This window comes from Meles meles, chromosome 6, assembly GCF_922984935.1.
Source record: "Meles meles chromosome 6, mMelMel3.1 paternal haplotype, whole genome shotgun sequence".
NCBI classification, from domain to species: Eukaryota; Metazoa; Chordata; class Mammalia; order Carnivora; family Mustelidae; genus Meles; species Meles meles.
Window position 1 is genome coordinate 103914132 of NC_060071.1, and position 18651 is coordinate 103932782.

Sequence of the window (18651 nt, forward strand, 5' to 3'; positions counted from 1 at the left end):
CTGTGGGGCCAGGGGTCACAGGGTCGGCAGTCAGCATAAGGCCTCGGAGGGCAGAAGCCCACCAGGTGGGAGTTCAGTGTGTCCAGGGCCTGGGGACCAGGGGAGGCTGGGTCCCCCCCAGTGTCTCCACTTCCCAGGAGCAGGTCCTAGAGGGCACAGGCTGACCAAAGAGTGGTAGCTCTTCCCCAGACCCAGCAACTAAAGGAGACAAATCTCAATCTCCTGATTCGATTCTTGGTGCCATAAAAACAACTTCCAGCGGCCCTTGGCATCTCCCGCCAAGCTCTCCAGCCACCTTCGGGGGCGGACAAAAAGAATTTCTGAGGGGTCACATTCGCTACAACCACAGCAAATAGAGGCTGTGTCTACCTTTACAACTGCAGAAACAAGAGTTAGCTGGGGAGGCTTGGCTTCCTGGCGGCGCCCCCTCCATCCAATATAAAAACCCACAAGGGCGCGGCGTCCCGAGTGGTGGGTGGGCCGGTGGGTGCAGGACAGGAGGACGGGGGAGAAGCTAGGAGTCACGAAGCCTCCTCCGCTGGGATCGCCTCCTCTTTGAGTGGCCTCCACTCCGTCGTTCCGAATTAGTAAGGCGATCCCCAGGCCAAACAGCCACCCCCGCCCAGCCTGACTGGGCTCGGAGAGAGCGTTCCAGGGGAGCGGAGGCCGATCGTCGGAGAGGGCCATTCGACCAGAAGGGGGAAGCTGACCGCGTCCCCTCCCGCCTCCGTCGCGTGGGGAAAGGCCTAGATCGCAGTGGTCCACGCACAGCGCCCTTCTGCCACTCTCCTCCTTTCTCAGGACGCGGGAGGTGTGGTGCCCTGCGCTCTCTCCCACCCCCGAATGGCTGCACCCCTCCGCGGGACGCTTGGTTGGGTCCGGGGCGGGGCCGGCAGGCGCTCCACGTGCGGCCGCAAGCTAGGCTCTCGGATCGCGCGGCTCCACGGCCACCCCCGCCACCTCGGGGCGGGCGTGTGGGCGGAGCCTCTGGGGGCGGGGCAGGAGGCGTGGGCGGGGGGCGGGGCGGACACGGAGCGCTAGTCTGGCTGCCTGGACAGAGGGGCTGAGACGAGCCGGGCTGGCGCGGTGCAAGCAGGAGGGGCTGGGGTGCTGACGAGAGTCCGACGCCGGGTGCTCCGGGCTTTCTGCGAGGTACGAGCGGGAACTCGGCGCCTGGGGGCCTCCCAGGGGTCCCCTAACCCGGCCACCGCGCCCCGGCTGCCCACTGTGCCCCCTGCCGGCCGGGCGGCGGCGGCGGCGGCTGGACGGGACTTTGGGAGGGTTTCTGAGAGTGGAGAGCCCCAGCCAAAGCGGTGTCCCCTTCTCTGCGTCTTTCTTCGCCTTCTTCTTGCTTCCTCGGCTCTGGGCGTCGGGAACCGGGCTGGAAGGTCGCCGCTCCACCGGCAAAGCTCGCCCACACCGGGGCGGGAGGACAGGGCCCCGGGGCAGCCGAGCCAGGCAGCCGGGGAGGCGCGGAGCTCCGGGGCCGCCTGTGCGGCGAGGGCGGGAGGCCGACCCGGGCTGCGGGCTGCGCCGCGGGCTCACGGTGCCGCGCTCGGTTCCCCGGTGGTCTCCGGCGCCCTGTTCTGGGGGCGCCTGTCGGTTGCGCCCCATCGGTCGCGCCTTTGACGGGGCGCCGGGGCCAGCCCCTAAACCCTGGATTCCTGGGTGCCGTGCCGCCTGTTGTGCGCGCGCCGGGGCCGGGCAACCGGGCTGCGGGCAGTGACCCGAGCGCGGCGTCTGCCCCACCGTCCCTGAAGTGTCTGGTCTGGGAGCCGGAGATTGAGCTGGGGCTCGGCGGCGCCAGAAGGGGGCCTCGGTGGGATGCGAGTGGGGGGCGCGGCCTGCAGAATTTGGGTTCCTGGAGGTGCTTGCGGCGTGAAGGCCGGGCCCCGGGCAGAGGAGACCACCATCCTGTGCTCGAGGAGGGCCAGGAACTGTCAGGTATGGACCGCTGGGGGCCACCCTTGTGAGATCCACAGGGCATTTAACAGCACCTCGAGTCCCGGGACAGCATAATCTAATAGGGAGGGCGTTTTCTTTAAGGGCACGAATAAATGGAAAGCTGTCAAAACAAGCGTAGTTTTAAAGTTGAATTGAAAGCTGGCAGATTTTCAGGCTGTGCAGTTGTGTAGTTAGTGTCCAAAGAAATATTAGCTCTTTTACATCCTTTTCGTTTTCATTTTTTGGCAAAATCTGTGTTGTCAGAATTTCCCTCTGGAGCTTTGCATTGCCCACAGCGGGGAAGGAAAACTTTCAGCAAGCGTTCTCAGGTTGCTTTTGACTTCAAGCCTGTGCTCTCTCAAGCTTTTTTTTTTTTTTTTTTTTTGAGTGTGCAGAAAAAGTATTTGATTCTGTCCCTTTTTCTCTGAAATCCCACAATGTTTGTTTATTGGTTTTATAAGCATCTATTTAAATTTAGCTTTTGCACGAAATACTCCCTGTTGCCACAGGGTGTAGTTTAGGGATTAGAAAATACTGTTGGAGAAAGCTGCTAGTGGCTTCATTTTCCAAGAATGTAAGTCATTTCCTTTCTGTGATTTCAGGGAGTTGATATTTCACAGCATCAAAACTTTGTGGGGAAAATTTTCCGTAATACATCTGTCATTAAAAAGGCTTTTGACTTTTGGATTTTTTTCTTCTTAGAGCAGCACATAAATTCTGGCTCAGCAATGTTAAAGGATAAGAAGTTTTTCAGAATTTACAGCATTAATGAGAGTATTGTAGAAAGTAATTTTAACAACCACCAAGACTTACAAACAGCTCACTCCATAGAGAGTGGGGGAGGGGAGAAGACTAGAGGAGAGAGACAGGAAAACAGATGCTTTTGCTGTTGTCCTTTGTAGTATAAAACTTGTAGCACTTAATCATTTTCCTTGGGTGTGGTTTTGAGAAATAAAAGTATTAAAAATGAAATTACTCCACAGTATGAGACAGCTGGCATTTAAATGCTCTTTCAGTATGTTTGTAAACATATTGGATTTATATTTCATATTAAAATGGACCTTCGGGATTATTAGAGGAGAAGGGTCCCCCAGAGGATATCTCCTATCAAGTAAGTTATCTGCAGAATGTCTTCTCCAGAAAACAGACTGACTGTAATATGAACTAATTTTCTCCCTTTTGAATTGTTTGTAAAAATACCCGAGATCTGACACTGATGGACCACAGTAATCAGCAATTCTTACAGAACTCAAAACATCTTAAGGGAAAGGAAATCTTTCTCTATTTCCATTCCCTTTTTTGGGAGGCAACCTGGGTAAGCTACCAGCTTCAAGTATGTAATTTGAACTTGCTGGTTTAAGATGCTCCTGGCTCTCCAGGAAAACAATAGGGGCTAGGATGGAGACACTGTGGTTGAAAGCAAAGAGTCCATGTGCTAGGTAATCATTTCTGGCATCCCGTCCTGTAAAAACTCATTCAGTTGGGCTAGCTGAATCCAGGGAAGTGGGGGTTGTAGAGCTTTTCTAGTTTCTGGACTTTGTTTCCACTTTTAACTACAGTTATAAAGCCTTTGGCTTTCAGAACTTATGACATAATAGACTTGTGTAGCCTTTTTGTGGCAGATGCTTGAAATGAAAGTTTTCAAACAGAATTGTTTTTGACTGAATTGTCAAGTTCAGAGTTTAGTGTAAATGAGTCCCGTCTCTCAGCTTTTTTGATAAAGGAATTCTTTGTAGTTTTCAGCTTGGATGCTGCACATTCTGATCTTGAGACTGAGGGTTTAAAAAAAAAATAAAACCTGCAAACAATTATTTTATTACATGAAAGCCAGTACTAAGAAAAGATTAATTCAGTCCAGATGTAAAAATGTATGTGAATTTTAGATTCAGATGATCTCAACAAGTTTTCCCTTTTGTTGATGAAACTGCCTGGATCCCAGATGGCATTCACAAATTATCCCTTAGGTGGTTTTCTGAGTTCAGAACTAGATTCCAGGGACCTTCTCTGAAGTCCTTTTAATACTGTTTTAAGTGTTCTAAAGGACAGAAAGTTTTCTGTTTTTATGCAGAGATGGGTTTTTCCTATTCCACATTAATACAAACCTTATAAATACCCTGGTTTGGTAAATGAAGTCTCTGTAGGAAAACCAGAAGTATTTAGTATTGTGTATTCTTATGGGCAAAGCATAGAATCTTTGGCTCTCATTTAGGAAATTCCAACGTTGTTTTAAAGAAAATAAAGAGTTTTGTGTGTTTGCAATCTTCAGTAGAATCCTGTTGTAACACAGTTTCTGGTTTTCTATAAAGCAGTTAGTCCTTATATGATGATTCTTCTACCCTGCTCCCTCACCATTAAGAAACAGCAAACACAACCTCTAAGAAAAATCTGTTGTTCCAGTACGGAAGTTATAAAGGGTGTGTGTTGCACACTTAAAATTATATACTTTTAAGGAGTTTTTGATTATATAATTACACATTTGGGAGTTTAATTACATTGTGATTGTATATTAAACAATTGAGTGTAGGCGGGGGAATAGAAAAGATACAATGATGGAATTTTATGAGTGGTGAAATTTTAGTTAAAATGTATCTCTCCTAGGGGCACCTGGGTGACTCAGTTGGTCACATCCTGGGGCTCCCTGCTCAGTGGGGAGTCTGCTTCTTTTTCCTCCCTCTCCACCTAACCCTGCTTTTGCTATCTCTGTCTCTCTCAGGTAGGTAAATAAAATCTTTTTTTAAAAATGTATCTTTCCTAAACCCAAACAGGAAAAAATAGTACTTGTTGACCTTTACAGTTAAACTTTGACATGGGGGATAGTAGAAAAGACTTTCAGAATTGCATGTTATCTGGAAAAAAAGGCTTTGCGGGCCTATAAATTTAAGTAGAAACAAGTCAAAGGAATAATTTGAGAAGAAGGAGGAAGTGGAGTACTGAGCATTGAGTTGCAAGGGAAATCTGAACTTGGGAGGATGAATATTTAAAACAAGGCTGAAGTAGGGAAAAATTTCTATTTAAAAGTGGAAATTACAAAGTAAGATCTTTTTAGCTGAGGAGGAAAAGGATTAGTATTAAGATCCCCAGCACAGTCTATAGACAACGTGACCTAGGTACTGTTGAGTGGTATTTAATTATCCCAAACATTTGTGAGCCCTAGAGTCTGCCTGCCATGCTGTGGGACCAGAGGGTTTCTACGGTAGTAATGGCCATAGTGTTCCTAAAATTTTGAGTGAAAATAAACTACCTATGCTTCCAGGTTATATGATATGATTTGGTGATGTAATTACCTCCGATGCACGTTTGTATAACATCACTTTTTATCTGTATGTAGTGCCACAGTCATGTAGTATACCATGCTGATCGAGAAGAGATTCTAGAACACTGGGAAGGGGAAAGAAATCACTCATCTGACAGGAAGAATTTTCTCAGGAGGAGAAAAATGGAGTGCTGCACCAAATTCACATGAACCAGTTATAGGCCAAAGAAGGCAGTGTTTACTGGAGCTTCCTTGGAGCTGCCTGAGAGCATAACGTTTTCTTGAATGTCTTTCCCCACCTGTGTGGACTTACCTAACAGTTTAACCTGTACGGGAAGAAAACTAAGTAGCGATTTGGGCATTATCCAGTGTATTTCATTAATGTGATAACTGGGATAATTCTGACCAAAAATAACTATTTAGAACCTTCAGCATTCCTAATTGATCATCCAGGAATATTTTTAGAGATTTTCTAATAACCCTGCCTTTATACATATTTATTATAAAGCATTGAGCAGTAATGTTTTTCAGGCATATGAACACAGAAAAGCAATTATTTTATACTAACTTATAGCCACAGTTTCCTATGAAGGAGGAAATAAAAATCCACACAAGTTCTAGATGAAGATTTTAGGAAATTAGGTAGTTCTTTATGTGGTTTACATTAAATGAGTAGCTATTTTTCTCCCCACAAGTAGCAACACTTGTACTGTCCAGTTTCAGTAGATGGTTTGGGGAGTGGTGTCCCTGAGGCTTTATTTCTTTGAACTTGTTACTGAATAATTACATACAACCAGAAAAATGCACAGATCAGAAATGTATACCATGAAGTGATTATATCCAGGCAGCCAGCATCCAAATCAGAAAAGCAGATCATTACCTCATTCCCCGCTCCCAACCTTCCCCCAACCAAGCCTCTCCTTATATTCGTAATCCCTGCCCCAGGGATAACCGCTATTCTGATGTTCATTGCCATAGGTTAGTTTTAACCTGTTCTCAGACTGCATTTAAGTGCAATCAAATGTAAGTTTTCTTTTGTGTCTTCTTCAGCTCAACATAGTGTCATGTCCAAATTGATGCAGATAGCAGTGCTTTTTTCTTTTATTTCTGTGGATGAATGTACCCAGTTTTTTTATCCATTCTGTTAGTGGACATTTGGGGAGTTTGGGGCTGGTATGTGGGGTATGACCTTTTGATTGCTCAAGAAAATTTGAGCACTTTGGAGTTGAAAGGAGAGTGTAGTCTTAAGATGAAAAGAGGAAAGTACTTCAGAAATGTGAGAGAAAAAAATGCAGCATTACAAAAACATGGAGGTCTCAACTCTGTCCACAGAATCCTAGTGTTTCAGGGACACAGGAATATACGAGCTGGATATTGCCAGATTTTAACTGAAGACTGAGAAGAGGGAGGAGACCTTAGGTGGCAGCTAGCCTTACCATTTTTTAGAAGTGGAGGGACTGAGGCCCAGTCTAGCCTACATTAGTGCCATCTAAGCACTAAAACCTAGCCCCCAACTCTGCAGCCCAAGCAGAGAGTCCACTGGCATAAGGATGGGGTGCCCTTTTCTGATTGACACCAGGGTCTCCTGTGGCTCTGTTGAGATAGACTCAGACCTGCCCAGAGTAAACAGAGGAATAGCACAGTGAGGCAGAATTTAACCTCCTCAAGGCTGTTCTACTTCTGCTCCCATACAGAAGTCTCTTGGAACATCTCTTTTTCCCTTTTTTCCTTCTCCCTGTGTTGTAGGCCTTTGCAGTGAGATGTTGGGTATTGAATGATGGGTGACATCTCAAGGTCCCTCCTGATTCAGTATTTCATAACAAGGATCCATAAATGATCTGGGCTGGACCCCAATTTCAAAGGACTGCTTTCTAAATATTTTCAGAATAGTTCACTCTTAAGAAGATAGTGTGAAAAATCCTTTTTTGTTTTTTGTTTGCTTCTTCCTGCCATTATATCCCCACCTTTTACACACTTTTCTCCTCCCCTGGAAACCCTTCCGCCTCCTTCAAGTTATCTTTTTGTAAACATCCCCGGAAACATCCTGTCTCTACCTACAACAACAGTGAAATTCAGTTGCTGAAGTCTACTGCAGTATCCAGGAAGCATTTACTGTAAAACATAGGATTATAAGAAACCTAATAGATAAAACAAAGTGCTTACAAAAGGAAACAAATGAGATATATACGCATCTTTCCTTTGTGTTTCCCTGAAGAGAAAAAGGGCATTCTTTTCTTTTTTAATTTGTGGTTTAAGAAAAGACTTAGAATTTTGACTTAGGCTCATTAGGAAGGTGAAAAACAGAGTAACAGAAGTTTTACAAATGGCTAGTATATACATTTTGCTCAGATGAGATACTGCTTAGAACAGCAAAAGCTTAGCATGTATGATCTTAGGAAATAAAAAATGTGCTTACCATAGGGTCACAACTCTGACAAGTTGCTTGCTGAAATTACTGCAGAAAGAGCAGTGTGTTTTGGAGGCAGCATGGAAGAGAAGCAGGAAAGTACAATGATAAGAGTGAGGTCTTTGAAATCAATCCTCTAGGATGGAGATCCAGGCTCCACTATCTTCCAGTGTGTAGGAAGTTCCTTACTTTTCTGAACCTCCTTTTCCTTATCTGTAAAACGAGGATAATGATAGTAACTATACCACCCTGTTGTTTTGATTATTAAATGAAATAGTATATATAAAGCAATGGCATGGTCTGACACACTAAATTGCCAAGTAATGTTAGCTCTTATTACTGAGGACAAAAGAAATGATGCTGTAGGATTTTTAGTTTTCTTGGAAGTGCCTGAACCTTTAATTTACAATCAACTTGAGATTTTATTATGTTTTGTTTTTGATGACATTCAGCAGGCAACAAAACCTACTATTTCTCAGTTACAGATATCGGGCAGTCTATGTTGCTGCACTAAGAGTAGCTGCTGGCCTGTTCATTGATCACTAATTGATTGATCCTTCCTAATTCTTGTCTAATTTCCAGTAGTCTCACTCAGTCTCTCAGCTTCTGCTTGCTAGATAATTATTTCTTTTTTTTTTTTAAGGATTTTGTTTATTTATTTGACAGATAGAGATCACAAGTAGGCAGAGAGGCAGGCAGAGAGATAGAGGAGGAAGCAGGCTCCCCGCTGAGCAGAGAGTCCGATGTGGGGCTCGATCCCAGGACTCTGGGATCATGACCTGAGCCGAAGGCAGAGGCTTTAACCCACTGAGCCACCCAGCGCCCCTAGATAATTATTTCTTTCCAGATGCCAAAAGATAAATCTGCAGATTAAAAAATATTCCCTTTATGATAATTAAGTTTGTGCAAAGTATTTTTAAATGTAAAGAGTACCAAATGGCTGATGTCTTTTGCTCTACACAGATTTTATGTACTTTTAGAGAAAACCATGATTATTGGTATAAAGCAATTGTTTATTTCTCTCATCCTCACCCCCCCACCATTGGCACCATTTATATAATGTGCGCTAGACCCCTTTATAATTTTCTCTCATGAGGCCCAAAGCTTACGGTTTTAAACCATTCATTCAATGGAAATTAATAGTCTGAAAGTTTGAAAGTTTCAAAAAGACCATTTAAGAAAAACAAACTTAAGCACATTAGAAAGACACATTTACATCTAAACAGCATAATTATAAGTCCAGTGAAAATAGGCCCAGACTCCACCAGAATAACCATGCTATATCATTCTACTGTGTTCATTAAAACAGGACATACTCTGTGTAACCCCATGCCATGTTACACATTGTGTAGTATCTTTTTTTTTTTTTTTTTTTTTGGTTGTGTAGTATCTTGAACTCAGCAGGCATTTTTTAAAAGCATTCAGTTTACTGGGCGCCTGGGTGGCTCAGTGGGTCATGATCTCAGGGTCCTGGGATCGAGTCCCGCATCGGGCTCTCTGCTCCGCGGGCAGCCTGCTCCCCCCCCCCCCCGCCGCCTCACTTTCTGCCTACTTGTGATCTCTGTCCGTCAAATAAATAAATAAAATCTTAAAAAAATAAATAAAGCATTCAGTTTACTAAGACCATCGAAAAATGGATTTTACACCTCTATGAGATATCCAGGACTGTGTTGAATACTTTGTGCGAGTCCTGCCATGTATGTGGAAAGGAATTAGATATTTCCAGATAGTTTTAGGGAGAATCACTAATGGCCAAAGGGAGGATGTCCCTTGCTTCCCTGGGGCTTCTGAATTTGTGTTGGGCCCTGAGGTCAGGCTGGGATCTTTGTCTTCTTCAGGCACAAAGGAGCTTTTCTGGGAGCAACAACAAACAATAAGGTTAGGATCTAGTAAAAGGCTCAAATATTAAGAGAAAACTATGAAATTAAAATTATTAAATGTGGGACGCCTGGGTGGCTCAGTGGGTTAAGCCGCTGCCTTCGGCTCAGGTCATGATCCTGGGGTCCTGGGATCGAGTCCCGCATCGGGCTCCTTGCGCAGCAGAGAGCCTGCTTCCTCCGCTCTGCCTGCCTCTCTGCCTGCTTGTATGTACTCTCTCTCTCTGACAAATAAAATCTTTTAAAAAAAAATTATTAAATGTTTATCTAACTTTATTCATTTAATATAATGTGTGCCTACTGTGTGCCAGGCACTGTTCTAGACCCTAGAGATATGTCAGTGAACAAAATAAAGACAAAAGCCCTACCTTTATGGAGCTTATATCCTATTAGAAGACAAACAATAAACACAACAAAGCAAATTTATAGTATTTTAGAAAGTACTAGCTGTAGTTGGAAAAAGAAAACTAGAACAGGGTAACGGATGTTGGTAGTGCTGGAGGTGGGTACTGGCGCCCTTGGCAATTTAAAATATTATGGTCAAGGTAGGACTCACTGTGAAGAAGACTTGAAGGAGGAAGTTGGCCATACAGAGATACTTGGGGTAAAGAACATTCCATCAGAAATTAACAAAGGCCTCAGGCAGAAGTGTGCTTGGTGTGTTACAGGAACAGTGAGGTCACAGAATAGTAGTAGATGAGGTCAGAGAGGTTTAGGTGACAATCCTATAGGGTCTGACTGGTGACCCATTTTAAGAACTTCAGCATTTACTGAGTGAAATGGGGAATCATTGGAGACCCTTGAGCAGGAGAGCAAGGAGATTTGATTTGCATTTTTTTTTAAAGATTTTATTTATTTATTTGACAGAGAGAGATCACAAGTAGGCAGAGAGGCAGACAGAGAGAGTGAGAGGGAAGCAGGCTCCCTGCTGAGCAGAGAGCCTGATGTGGGACTTGATCCTAGGACCCTGAGATCATGACCGGAGCCGAAGGCAGCAGCTTAAACCACTGAGCCACCCAGGCACCCCCCTGATTTGCATTGTAATAGAATCATTGGCTGCTATGTTGAGACAAAAATGGAGTGGGGTGGTCAAGGGCAGAAGCCAGGATACAAGTTAGCAGCTGCTGATAATGATCCAAACTGAGAAATGTCAATAGCAGGAGAGGAAGTGGTGAGAAATGACCAGAGTTTATTTTGTAGATCAAACCACTGAGATTGCCTGGCCAACTGTTAGAGGAGTTTGAGAGAGATTGGAATAAGGATAACCTCAAGATTTTTGCATAATTGTTGAGTTGCTATGAACCAGGATAGGGATCTGCTGGAGGAGACAACTATGAGCTGCTTTAAACATGTAATGTTTGACTTCCAAGTGGGGAGGCTGAGTAGGTTGTTGGATATAGGAATCTGGAGTTAAAGACATCCAGGCTGGAGATTCAAATTTGGAAGATGCCAACAGAATTTGGATGAGCTCCTTTAAGGAATGTTTGTAGACAGAGAAAGCAATCCATGGACCAAGCCTTGGGTTATACCAGTATTTACAGTTTGTTGAAGAGGAGAAGAAATCTCCTAAGAAATTATCTTACAACATAAGAATTCTGTACATATTTCCAACATAGTGGACCTAAGTGTCTGCATTCCCTAAGTAAGTGTTGTTATTAGAAGATGCTGCTATTTCTGTTGACTCACAAGGTGGGAAGAATGAACTGTGAGTTGTTTTTCTGTGATGAGGCACTTGGGCTGAGCCTGAGGTGTTTCAGTCTGCAGAGATTGAGTTGGTAAGAAGCAACCAGTAAAGGAGTAAAGGAGACTGAGGAGGAACAGCCAGAATGATAGGGGGGAAATTGGAAGAATATCCTTGAAGTCAAGTAAAGAAAGTGTCTGAAGGAAGAGAGAGTGAATCAGTGGTGTCATAGGTTGAGAGGTGTGAGAGGTCGAGTAAGGTGAGGACTGAGTTGCTCATTGGATTTAGCAAGAGAAGTCACTGGGACCTTGATCAGAGCTGTGTTGGTGGAGGGGTGGGGAAAAAACCCGATTGGAGTGGGTTCAAGAGGGAATAAAACACTTTTGGAAGAGAATTCTTATTTTCAGTTCAGGGATATTTCTTATAAATATCCAATATTGAATGTGAGTACTCTTTAATATGTCTGATAGACTGTAGGGTGGGACTTCAGAATACTAGAGGCCATGAAGGTCTTCAGCAGGTTCTGACAGGGATGGGGGGAACCTTTGAGCTTCCTTCGAGTTATTATTGTATTGGTAGAGCTCCTAGTGTTTAGACTGTAGTCAGTTTCTTTAGAAATAGAAAAAACAGTTCTAATGCAGTTTCTTTATTCTAAATTGCATCCCTTTGGTAAAAACTATATCCTGGAAGCACTGTCGCTTGTGTTGAGACTTTGTTTTGTTCTGTTTCTAGTAAAGACGTGTTCTTTACTTCAACTCGTTGATCCTTTCTATGAAAAGGCTACAACAGAGCCCCAGGGAGACCTGTGCTTCCAGTTGGCTTCTTTTTCAGCAATCGTGATAGGTTTCAGCTTGACCAGCCACATATCCTGGTGCCCCACGGACCTGGAAGCCTTCGTTCACGGAATGGATGGTTCGGGTTAGGGGTTCCCAAGAGCCAGAAAAAATTAAGTAATAGAAACATTGCTCGTTTAATGTTTCTTTTATACCTTGCTGGTATCTTCCGTTGTGGATATTATTTCAAAGCATGTGATTATGCAATTTTCATAGTTCTGTATTGTGTCTCATAATTATGCACCAAGAATTTTCTCTTCTGGGAATTACCTTTCAATTATAATGCTAACTTTCTGTAATACTATCATCAAAATGAATCTGCAAGTCTCTGATACTAATTATCTTTTCTTTCCCTGAGCTTATTAAAATGTTAACACATAGGCCTTTAATGCTTAAAATATTGGTTTTGCGTATTTAAAGGCTTACAGTGAATGGTAGAATTAAAACTTTGTTACATGTGTTTAAGTGTTGTTTGGTAATAAAAGAAAAGTATAGCGATAGTCTTTAGAAAGTTGCTAATTATGGGAAAATGCTGGAAAGAACAAGGGCTTTTATTTTGCAGTGGATTGTGGTGCATGTTTTTTGAGAAGTGGAGCTCCAGGGGCTGTATGTGTTTCCAGTGGGCTGTGGTATACACATAATGTCAGCATTCTCTTAGGTACTGCGCTGTCAACACTGCTTTATTAGTATCATTTTGAATGTTTTTTCAGCTGAAACTTATAAGTCACTCCACAGTTAGTTAAATGAGCGTAATTGGCTTGTAACAGAAATTCTGACACAAGGCCAACGTGAAATAATTTGGCAGCCCTAGGTGTTTTACATGGTAAATACTGGAGTGTGCAGAGGTATAAAACTAAGCAAATTTTGAAATAAATGTTAAGTCTTTTAAGTCAGTGACTACAGGATGAAGTCCAGAGCTCTTAAGCATGGAACTCAACCTGCCAAACCAGAGCCGTGCCCTGCGGCCTCCTGGGAAGACTGGATGCAGACATGTTTGGGTTTCTCACATAGTATTAGAACATTCTTTTACCAACATTTAAAAGCTGACATTTTTTTAATTAAAGAAGTTTTTTTGAACCCTGCGCCGCCTTTTGAAAAACCGGAAGCGTGGCAATGCTTCTTTGCGGGCAACATAACAGCGTCCCCTTTTATATGGGGTTTGTACCGTGCAGGCCACCGTTGACCCCAGAAGAGATCGTCTTGCCCCCAACACTGAGACCAAGTGGCTGTCGGCATTTTCATCATGCAGGCTTCCCTCCTTTCTTGCCTGCCGAGGTAGGCACATGAAATGACTGTCCTTATATTATAGACCCTTGGATTATTTTCCAGTGTCATCTCACAGATCCTTAAGTCTAAACAAACTGTGCTCCTCATTGTGCCCCGTTGTCTCCATTATCAGACTAATACTTAGTCTGGGTCCTCCTTGCTCTTCTGCTTGTACTGACCAGTGCTGCGGAACGTCTGTATCACTTCACTGGAACTTGGTACATCCTACTTTATGTAATCCCCTTTTTATCTGTAGTTTATAGCTCCCCAGAATGTACGTTTCTTAAGGGCAACAACCATATCTTATAATTTACTAGTCCTAGCAAATTTATTTTAGATGTACTAGGTTAGTTATTGTTTAGATTTATCTCCCAGTGGATGATAATATATGATTATGGTGATGCTTTAGAAGAATTAGAAAATACAAAAATTGGGACACGGGTGGCTTAGATGGTTAAGCACCTACCTTTGGCTCAGATCATGATCTCAGGGTCCCGCAGTCAAGCCCCATGTCGGGCTTCCTGCTTGGCTGGGATCCTGCTTCTCCCTCTCCTTCTACTGCTCCCCATGCTTGTGCTCTCTTACTCTTTCAAATAAATAAAATCTTAGAAAAAAAAAAACGGTGAAAGAAAAAAATACCAAAAATTTATATAAAATGTATTTCCTCAAATAGAGCTTTCTTAATTTACTATGCCATTTCTTTGTAGCAGGATTTGTGTAATTTATTTGAGTATTAATTCACTAAACACCTCTTTTATTACCAGTTCTGATTCTGTTATGTAGATGGATGAATTTTCCAAATAAGTGGATCATTATTACATAGCATTTTATTATTTTAGACATGCTTCCTTCTAAGGCTAATACTCTTTTAAATGTCTTATTTTTTCATTCTTTTGACAACTATGTACCTGTACAACTAGTATGCACCAGAAGGCCCTGGTGGTAGTGTGAGTTCAACAGGCATTGTGGTTCTTGCTCTCCCGAAGCTTTAACCTGTTGGCTGGAAAGGCAGATATGAAATAACAGAGTATCTAATTGTTCAATTTTGTTAAGTGTTTTTTTTAAAGAGTCTATTTATTTATTTGACAAAGAGAGAGAGATCACAAGTAGGCAGAGAGGCAGGCAGAGAGAGGGGAGGAAGCAGGCTCCCTGCTGAGCAGAGAGCCCAACACAGGGCTCTATCCCACGACCCTGAGACCATGACCTGAGCCGAAGGCAGAGGCCCAACCCACTGAGCCACCCAGGTATCCCAGTTTTGATAAGTACTACCAAGATGTAGGGTGTTCTGAGATCTTATAAGAGAGCACTCTGGTAAGGGTGGGGATAACTTTATAGTTTGTTTTGTTTGATGCCTAAGTTCAACTCGATTTAAATAAGTAAATGAGAGACAAAAAGGAAATTGGACTTTAAATTTCAGATATAGCTAACTTGGAAACCAACTTAAATTTTATGAAACCATAATTATTTTAAAGATGTTTGAAGTAAGAACTTTTCTTACAGCTTCCAAAAATAGGATATAAAAAAAACAACAACTGATTTTTCCCCCTCAGGTGGTTAGTGCCTTTATTTTCTATTTCCGAGCCCATGACAGAAAAATATTAATAGTTTATTGGTCTGATCTTGGAGTGATGTAATAGCAGTGTTATGAAAAACCTTAGCAGTAAAGTTAGTGGCATATGTGAGCCAAAAAATAGAGTGGAATTTTGTGTGGTGCATATATTTTATCACAGCAATCAGAAATGTCTTGGGCTTTTTTTTCCCAAAGAAAATAGAATTCTATACTTAACTAAACCCATCTAAATATAGTGGGAAAGTTAATTTTTTGCATAGTTTAGTGTCACCCTGAAACAAAGGTCAGCTGCTGTGGTGCCATTTCTGAAATTTCTGTTGAGAAACTCATGTTACTGGTAATTATAGAAGGAGATTCAGAAAATTAACATATTTAAGGAAGTTTTAGTTCAAATAAACCCAGGCTTTTCAAATGTGAGCTTAAGGAAATTTAAGGAAATCAAATCAGGGCATAATTTTTAAGAAATGTCAAATGTCATGTATAATTTAAAGTAAATGCCAGATAAATCTTTTTAATCCCAAATATGCATTAACTGAGCCCACCTTAATTTTAAGTTACCAAGAGAATGTTTAACTGATTATTTGTAATTTGCTAAATTACTTGCTTTTCCTGGTGCCTACAGAAATTAAAGAGATTGTCATGAATTTTAGTTGTAGAGTAAAAACCAACAGGGAAAGCTAATGAAAGTTACCTAACTTACAAAGTTTCCTTTAATAATTTTTTTTTTTTTTTTTTTTTTTTTTGGCTTATGTATTCTGGAACTAGACTTGTATTTCTGACCAATAAGTTTTCAGGGTACTTGTAAGCAGCATTTCATAGACACAGGATCTAAGTGAATGCATTTTAATTTATAAATTATTTTCAGTTGAGGAGACTGAAATAAATAATTGCCAAGGGGATGGGAAAGGCTTTGAAATGTGTTCAGGGGCCTGGTAGGCTGGTAGTGGTCAGTTGAATTCCATTTTCTAGAGATTGAATCCTAACCAGACCTAACCCTAACCCTAGGGTTAGGTCCTAACCAGACCTAATCCTAACCCTAACCAGTTGTGGTGGTGATTTGTGTTTGTGTTATCTTTTTCTTGATGTTATTGTCTGTGCTATGGATGTTAGTCATGTCTTTTCAGGTAGGCAATAAGATGTTTTGAGGACACACGAGATGCTATATTTACTCTCTTGAATTCTTCCATAGCTCCTGGAAAACTATTGGCTGTTGATGTAAGCCAGTATTATGGTTTTATTCTCTGTGATATGGATGATGTGAGAGAACTGTCATCTAGATTTAAACCTTCAGCAAGTCAGGGAAGCAAGCATTTGATCCATTTAAAAAAAAAAAAAGGTAACAGAATTGTGTTTATGCGTACCTCCTAAGTCTGACGTGTAAATGATATGTATGTGTAAATCGTACAATAGTGATACGTATTCATATTTCAGGTTGGCATTGGAAATACACATTTTGTTGCTTAAATACTCAAAAGACTATGAAAAATACAAACTTTGTTCCATAAACTTTCAAAAGACCATAAGTAAATATTGGGTATAAAAAACCATCAATAGGGGCACCTGGGTGGCTCAGTGGGTTAAAGCCTCTGCCTTCGGCTCAGGTCATGATCCCAGGGTCCTGGGATCGAGCTCCGCATCGGGCTCTCTGCTCGGCAGGGAGCCTGCTTCCTCCTCTCTCTCTCTGCCTGCCTCTCTGCCTGCTTGTGATCTCTGTCAAATAAATAAATAAAATCTTTAAAAAAAAAAAACCATCAATAGACTGCAGTGATAGAAATTATTTCTAATTTCTCAGTGCAAGAAGACGAGGTCTTTTTAGAAGTACCTGAGTTTGGTGTTTCTTCCCAGCCTGCATCAGAGCAGGTTTCTTGTTTCCTCATGCCATGAGTTTTCTCGAAGTGACAGTACAGTATGTATAGCGTTCCTCTGCTTTCCTGGGGCTGACCCGAGACACAAAGCTTAATCCATTGGAAATACCCATTTAACTGTTCCTGCAGTTTTTTTCTCCTTGGTTTGACAAGTGGTGTTGTCCACTCTTGTTCTGGTGATCAAGTTTTCTGTGAGGAAAGTAGTCTTAAAAAGTTTTCTGTGAGGAAGTAGTCTTAAAAATGACATGGGCCTCTGACCATTTGAGTTGTTGTGCTTGGCCCAGTGGTCTAGGAGTGAGAGGATAATGGCGGTTATTTTTAAGTATCTTTATGACTCTGAACCTTCCACAGGCCAGGAGCAGTTGACTCATAACACAAACTATAAACTCTGTTTATGAAAATCCATATAATATATTTCCAAGTCTGACATATGAATAAAATACAACATTCATAACAGTAATATGTAGTTAGATTTTATTATCATTGAAAAATATAAATTTAAGTTTTCAAAAACTGTAAAGATTGTGTTTTGATTACCCATAGACTATAGCTATACAATAGAACATTTTCTTCAAAGAAACAAATGAAGATGTCATTGATTTGCTTCCTATAGTAATTAAAAAATAATATATATATATATTTTAATGTTTGGTTATGGGAATAATTATGTAATTGTAAGAATAATTCCAAATGGTGTTCTTTCAATTCTCTGAGATGCCAAAATGTAAAATAAAATAATAGGTCTTTAGAATGGTATATGTAGCTTAATTAATGAGGTTTTTCTACCTAAATGCAGATAGAAATAAAGCCATATGGTATGACTGAGAGTTCTATCATTAGAGTTTGATATTATAATAGATGACTATTCAGAAGTTGAATTACATCTGATTTTGAGAAGTCCCAGATCTTAAAGTGTTGTTAGATAAGGGAAGATTCTACTAAGATAAAACACACATTTGTAAGTGCTTTGTAAACATGATACCGTGTCATCTCAGGGTCTTAGATAGTTGTCTGGATGGTCATGTGCTACCGATAGGTATTGACAAGAGAAAGAAGAGTGTAGAAAGTGCTACAGTGTTTACCCTGGGCTGCAGATCATGAGAAGGAGACTGTGACACTCTCAGATGAAGCACAGATGTTGTATGTGTGTGCATGGATATATTCTTGTAGGGTAAGGATGCAGAGTATTCATCAGAGTAAGAACCATGAGTCACATATGTTACCTCTTTCTTAAAAATTGGAGGTGAGCATGTATTTCCTTCAACTAGGTAGTCTGGCATTATCATAATTATATCATAAATATGTGACATTTTGTAGTTTTATTTATTTATTTTTTAAAGGTTTTATTTATTTATTTGACAGACAGAGATCACAAGTAGGCAGAGAGGCAGGCAGAGGGAGAGGAGGAAGCAGGCTTCCCGCTGAGCATAGAGCCTTATGTGGGGCTCGATCCCAGGACCCTGGGATCATGACCTGAGCTGAAGACAGAGGCTTTAACCCACTGAGCCACCCAGGTGCCCCAACATTTTGTCGTTTTAAAAGGGGTTTTTACCTTACTTTTGATTACTTTGATCTTCAGAGTAGTAGTCCCTTTATTTTACAGATGAAGAGGTTAAATAATTTGTATGATTTGACAGCTTTACCTGAGACAGTTTGTGACAAAACCAGCACATGGTACTGTTTCTAACTCTGTCGCCTGTGCTTTTTTTCCCTGTTACCAGTCACAGTCATCCTGCTGATAAAACATTTCTAGAGTATTTGCAAAAAAAGGTGTGACATTTTGATTTCTTTTCTTTTTTCAGTACCTTTTTAAGTCAATTTTAGTTTCTGCCAGATACTAAATCAAGTTGTGTTCCTTAAGTAGCTTACATTGATTTTGCCATAGAGAATTTTCGTGTCAGGCTGAACTAGATAGGGTAGTTTTTTCAAACATACTGCACTTCCTGCGATAATGC

At 41.7% G+C, this 18651-nt stretch overlaps 1 protein-coding gene across 3 annotated transcripts in view; it reads left to right on the forward strand.

Moving 5' to 3' along the window:
* Positions 1–1035: 1035 nt before the first annotated feature.
* FRMD6 (FERM domain containing 6) overlaps positions 1036–18651 on the forward strand; it is a 75659-nt gene continuing 58043 nt past the window's right edge. Inside the window, exon 1 of one of the 3 annotated variants that reach the window (XM_046010128.1) lies at positions 1036–1152. The gene's annotated coding sequence lies outside the window, so the exon portion shown is untranslated. Of the gene's footprint in view, positions 1153–1664; positions 1945–18651 lie in introns of those variants that run through there. The other 2 variants (XM_046010127.1, XM_046010129.1) reach the window with 2 other exon arrangements.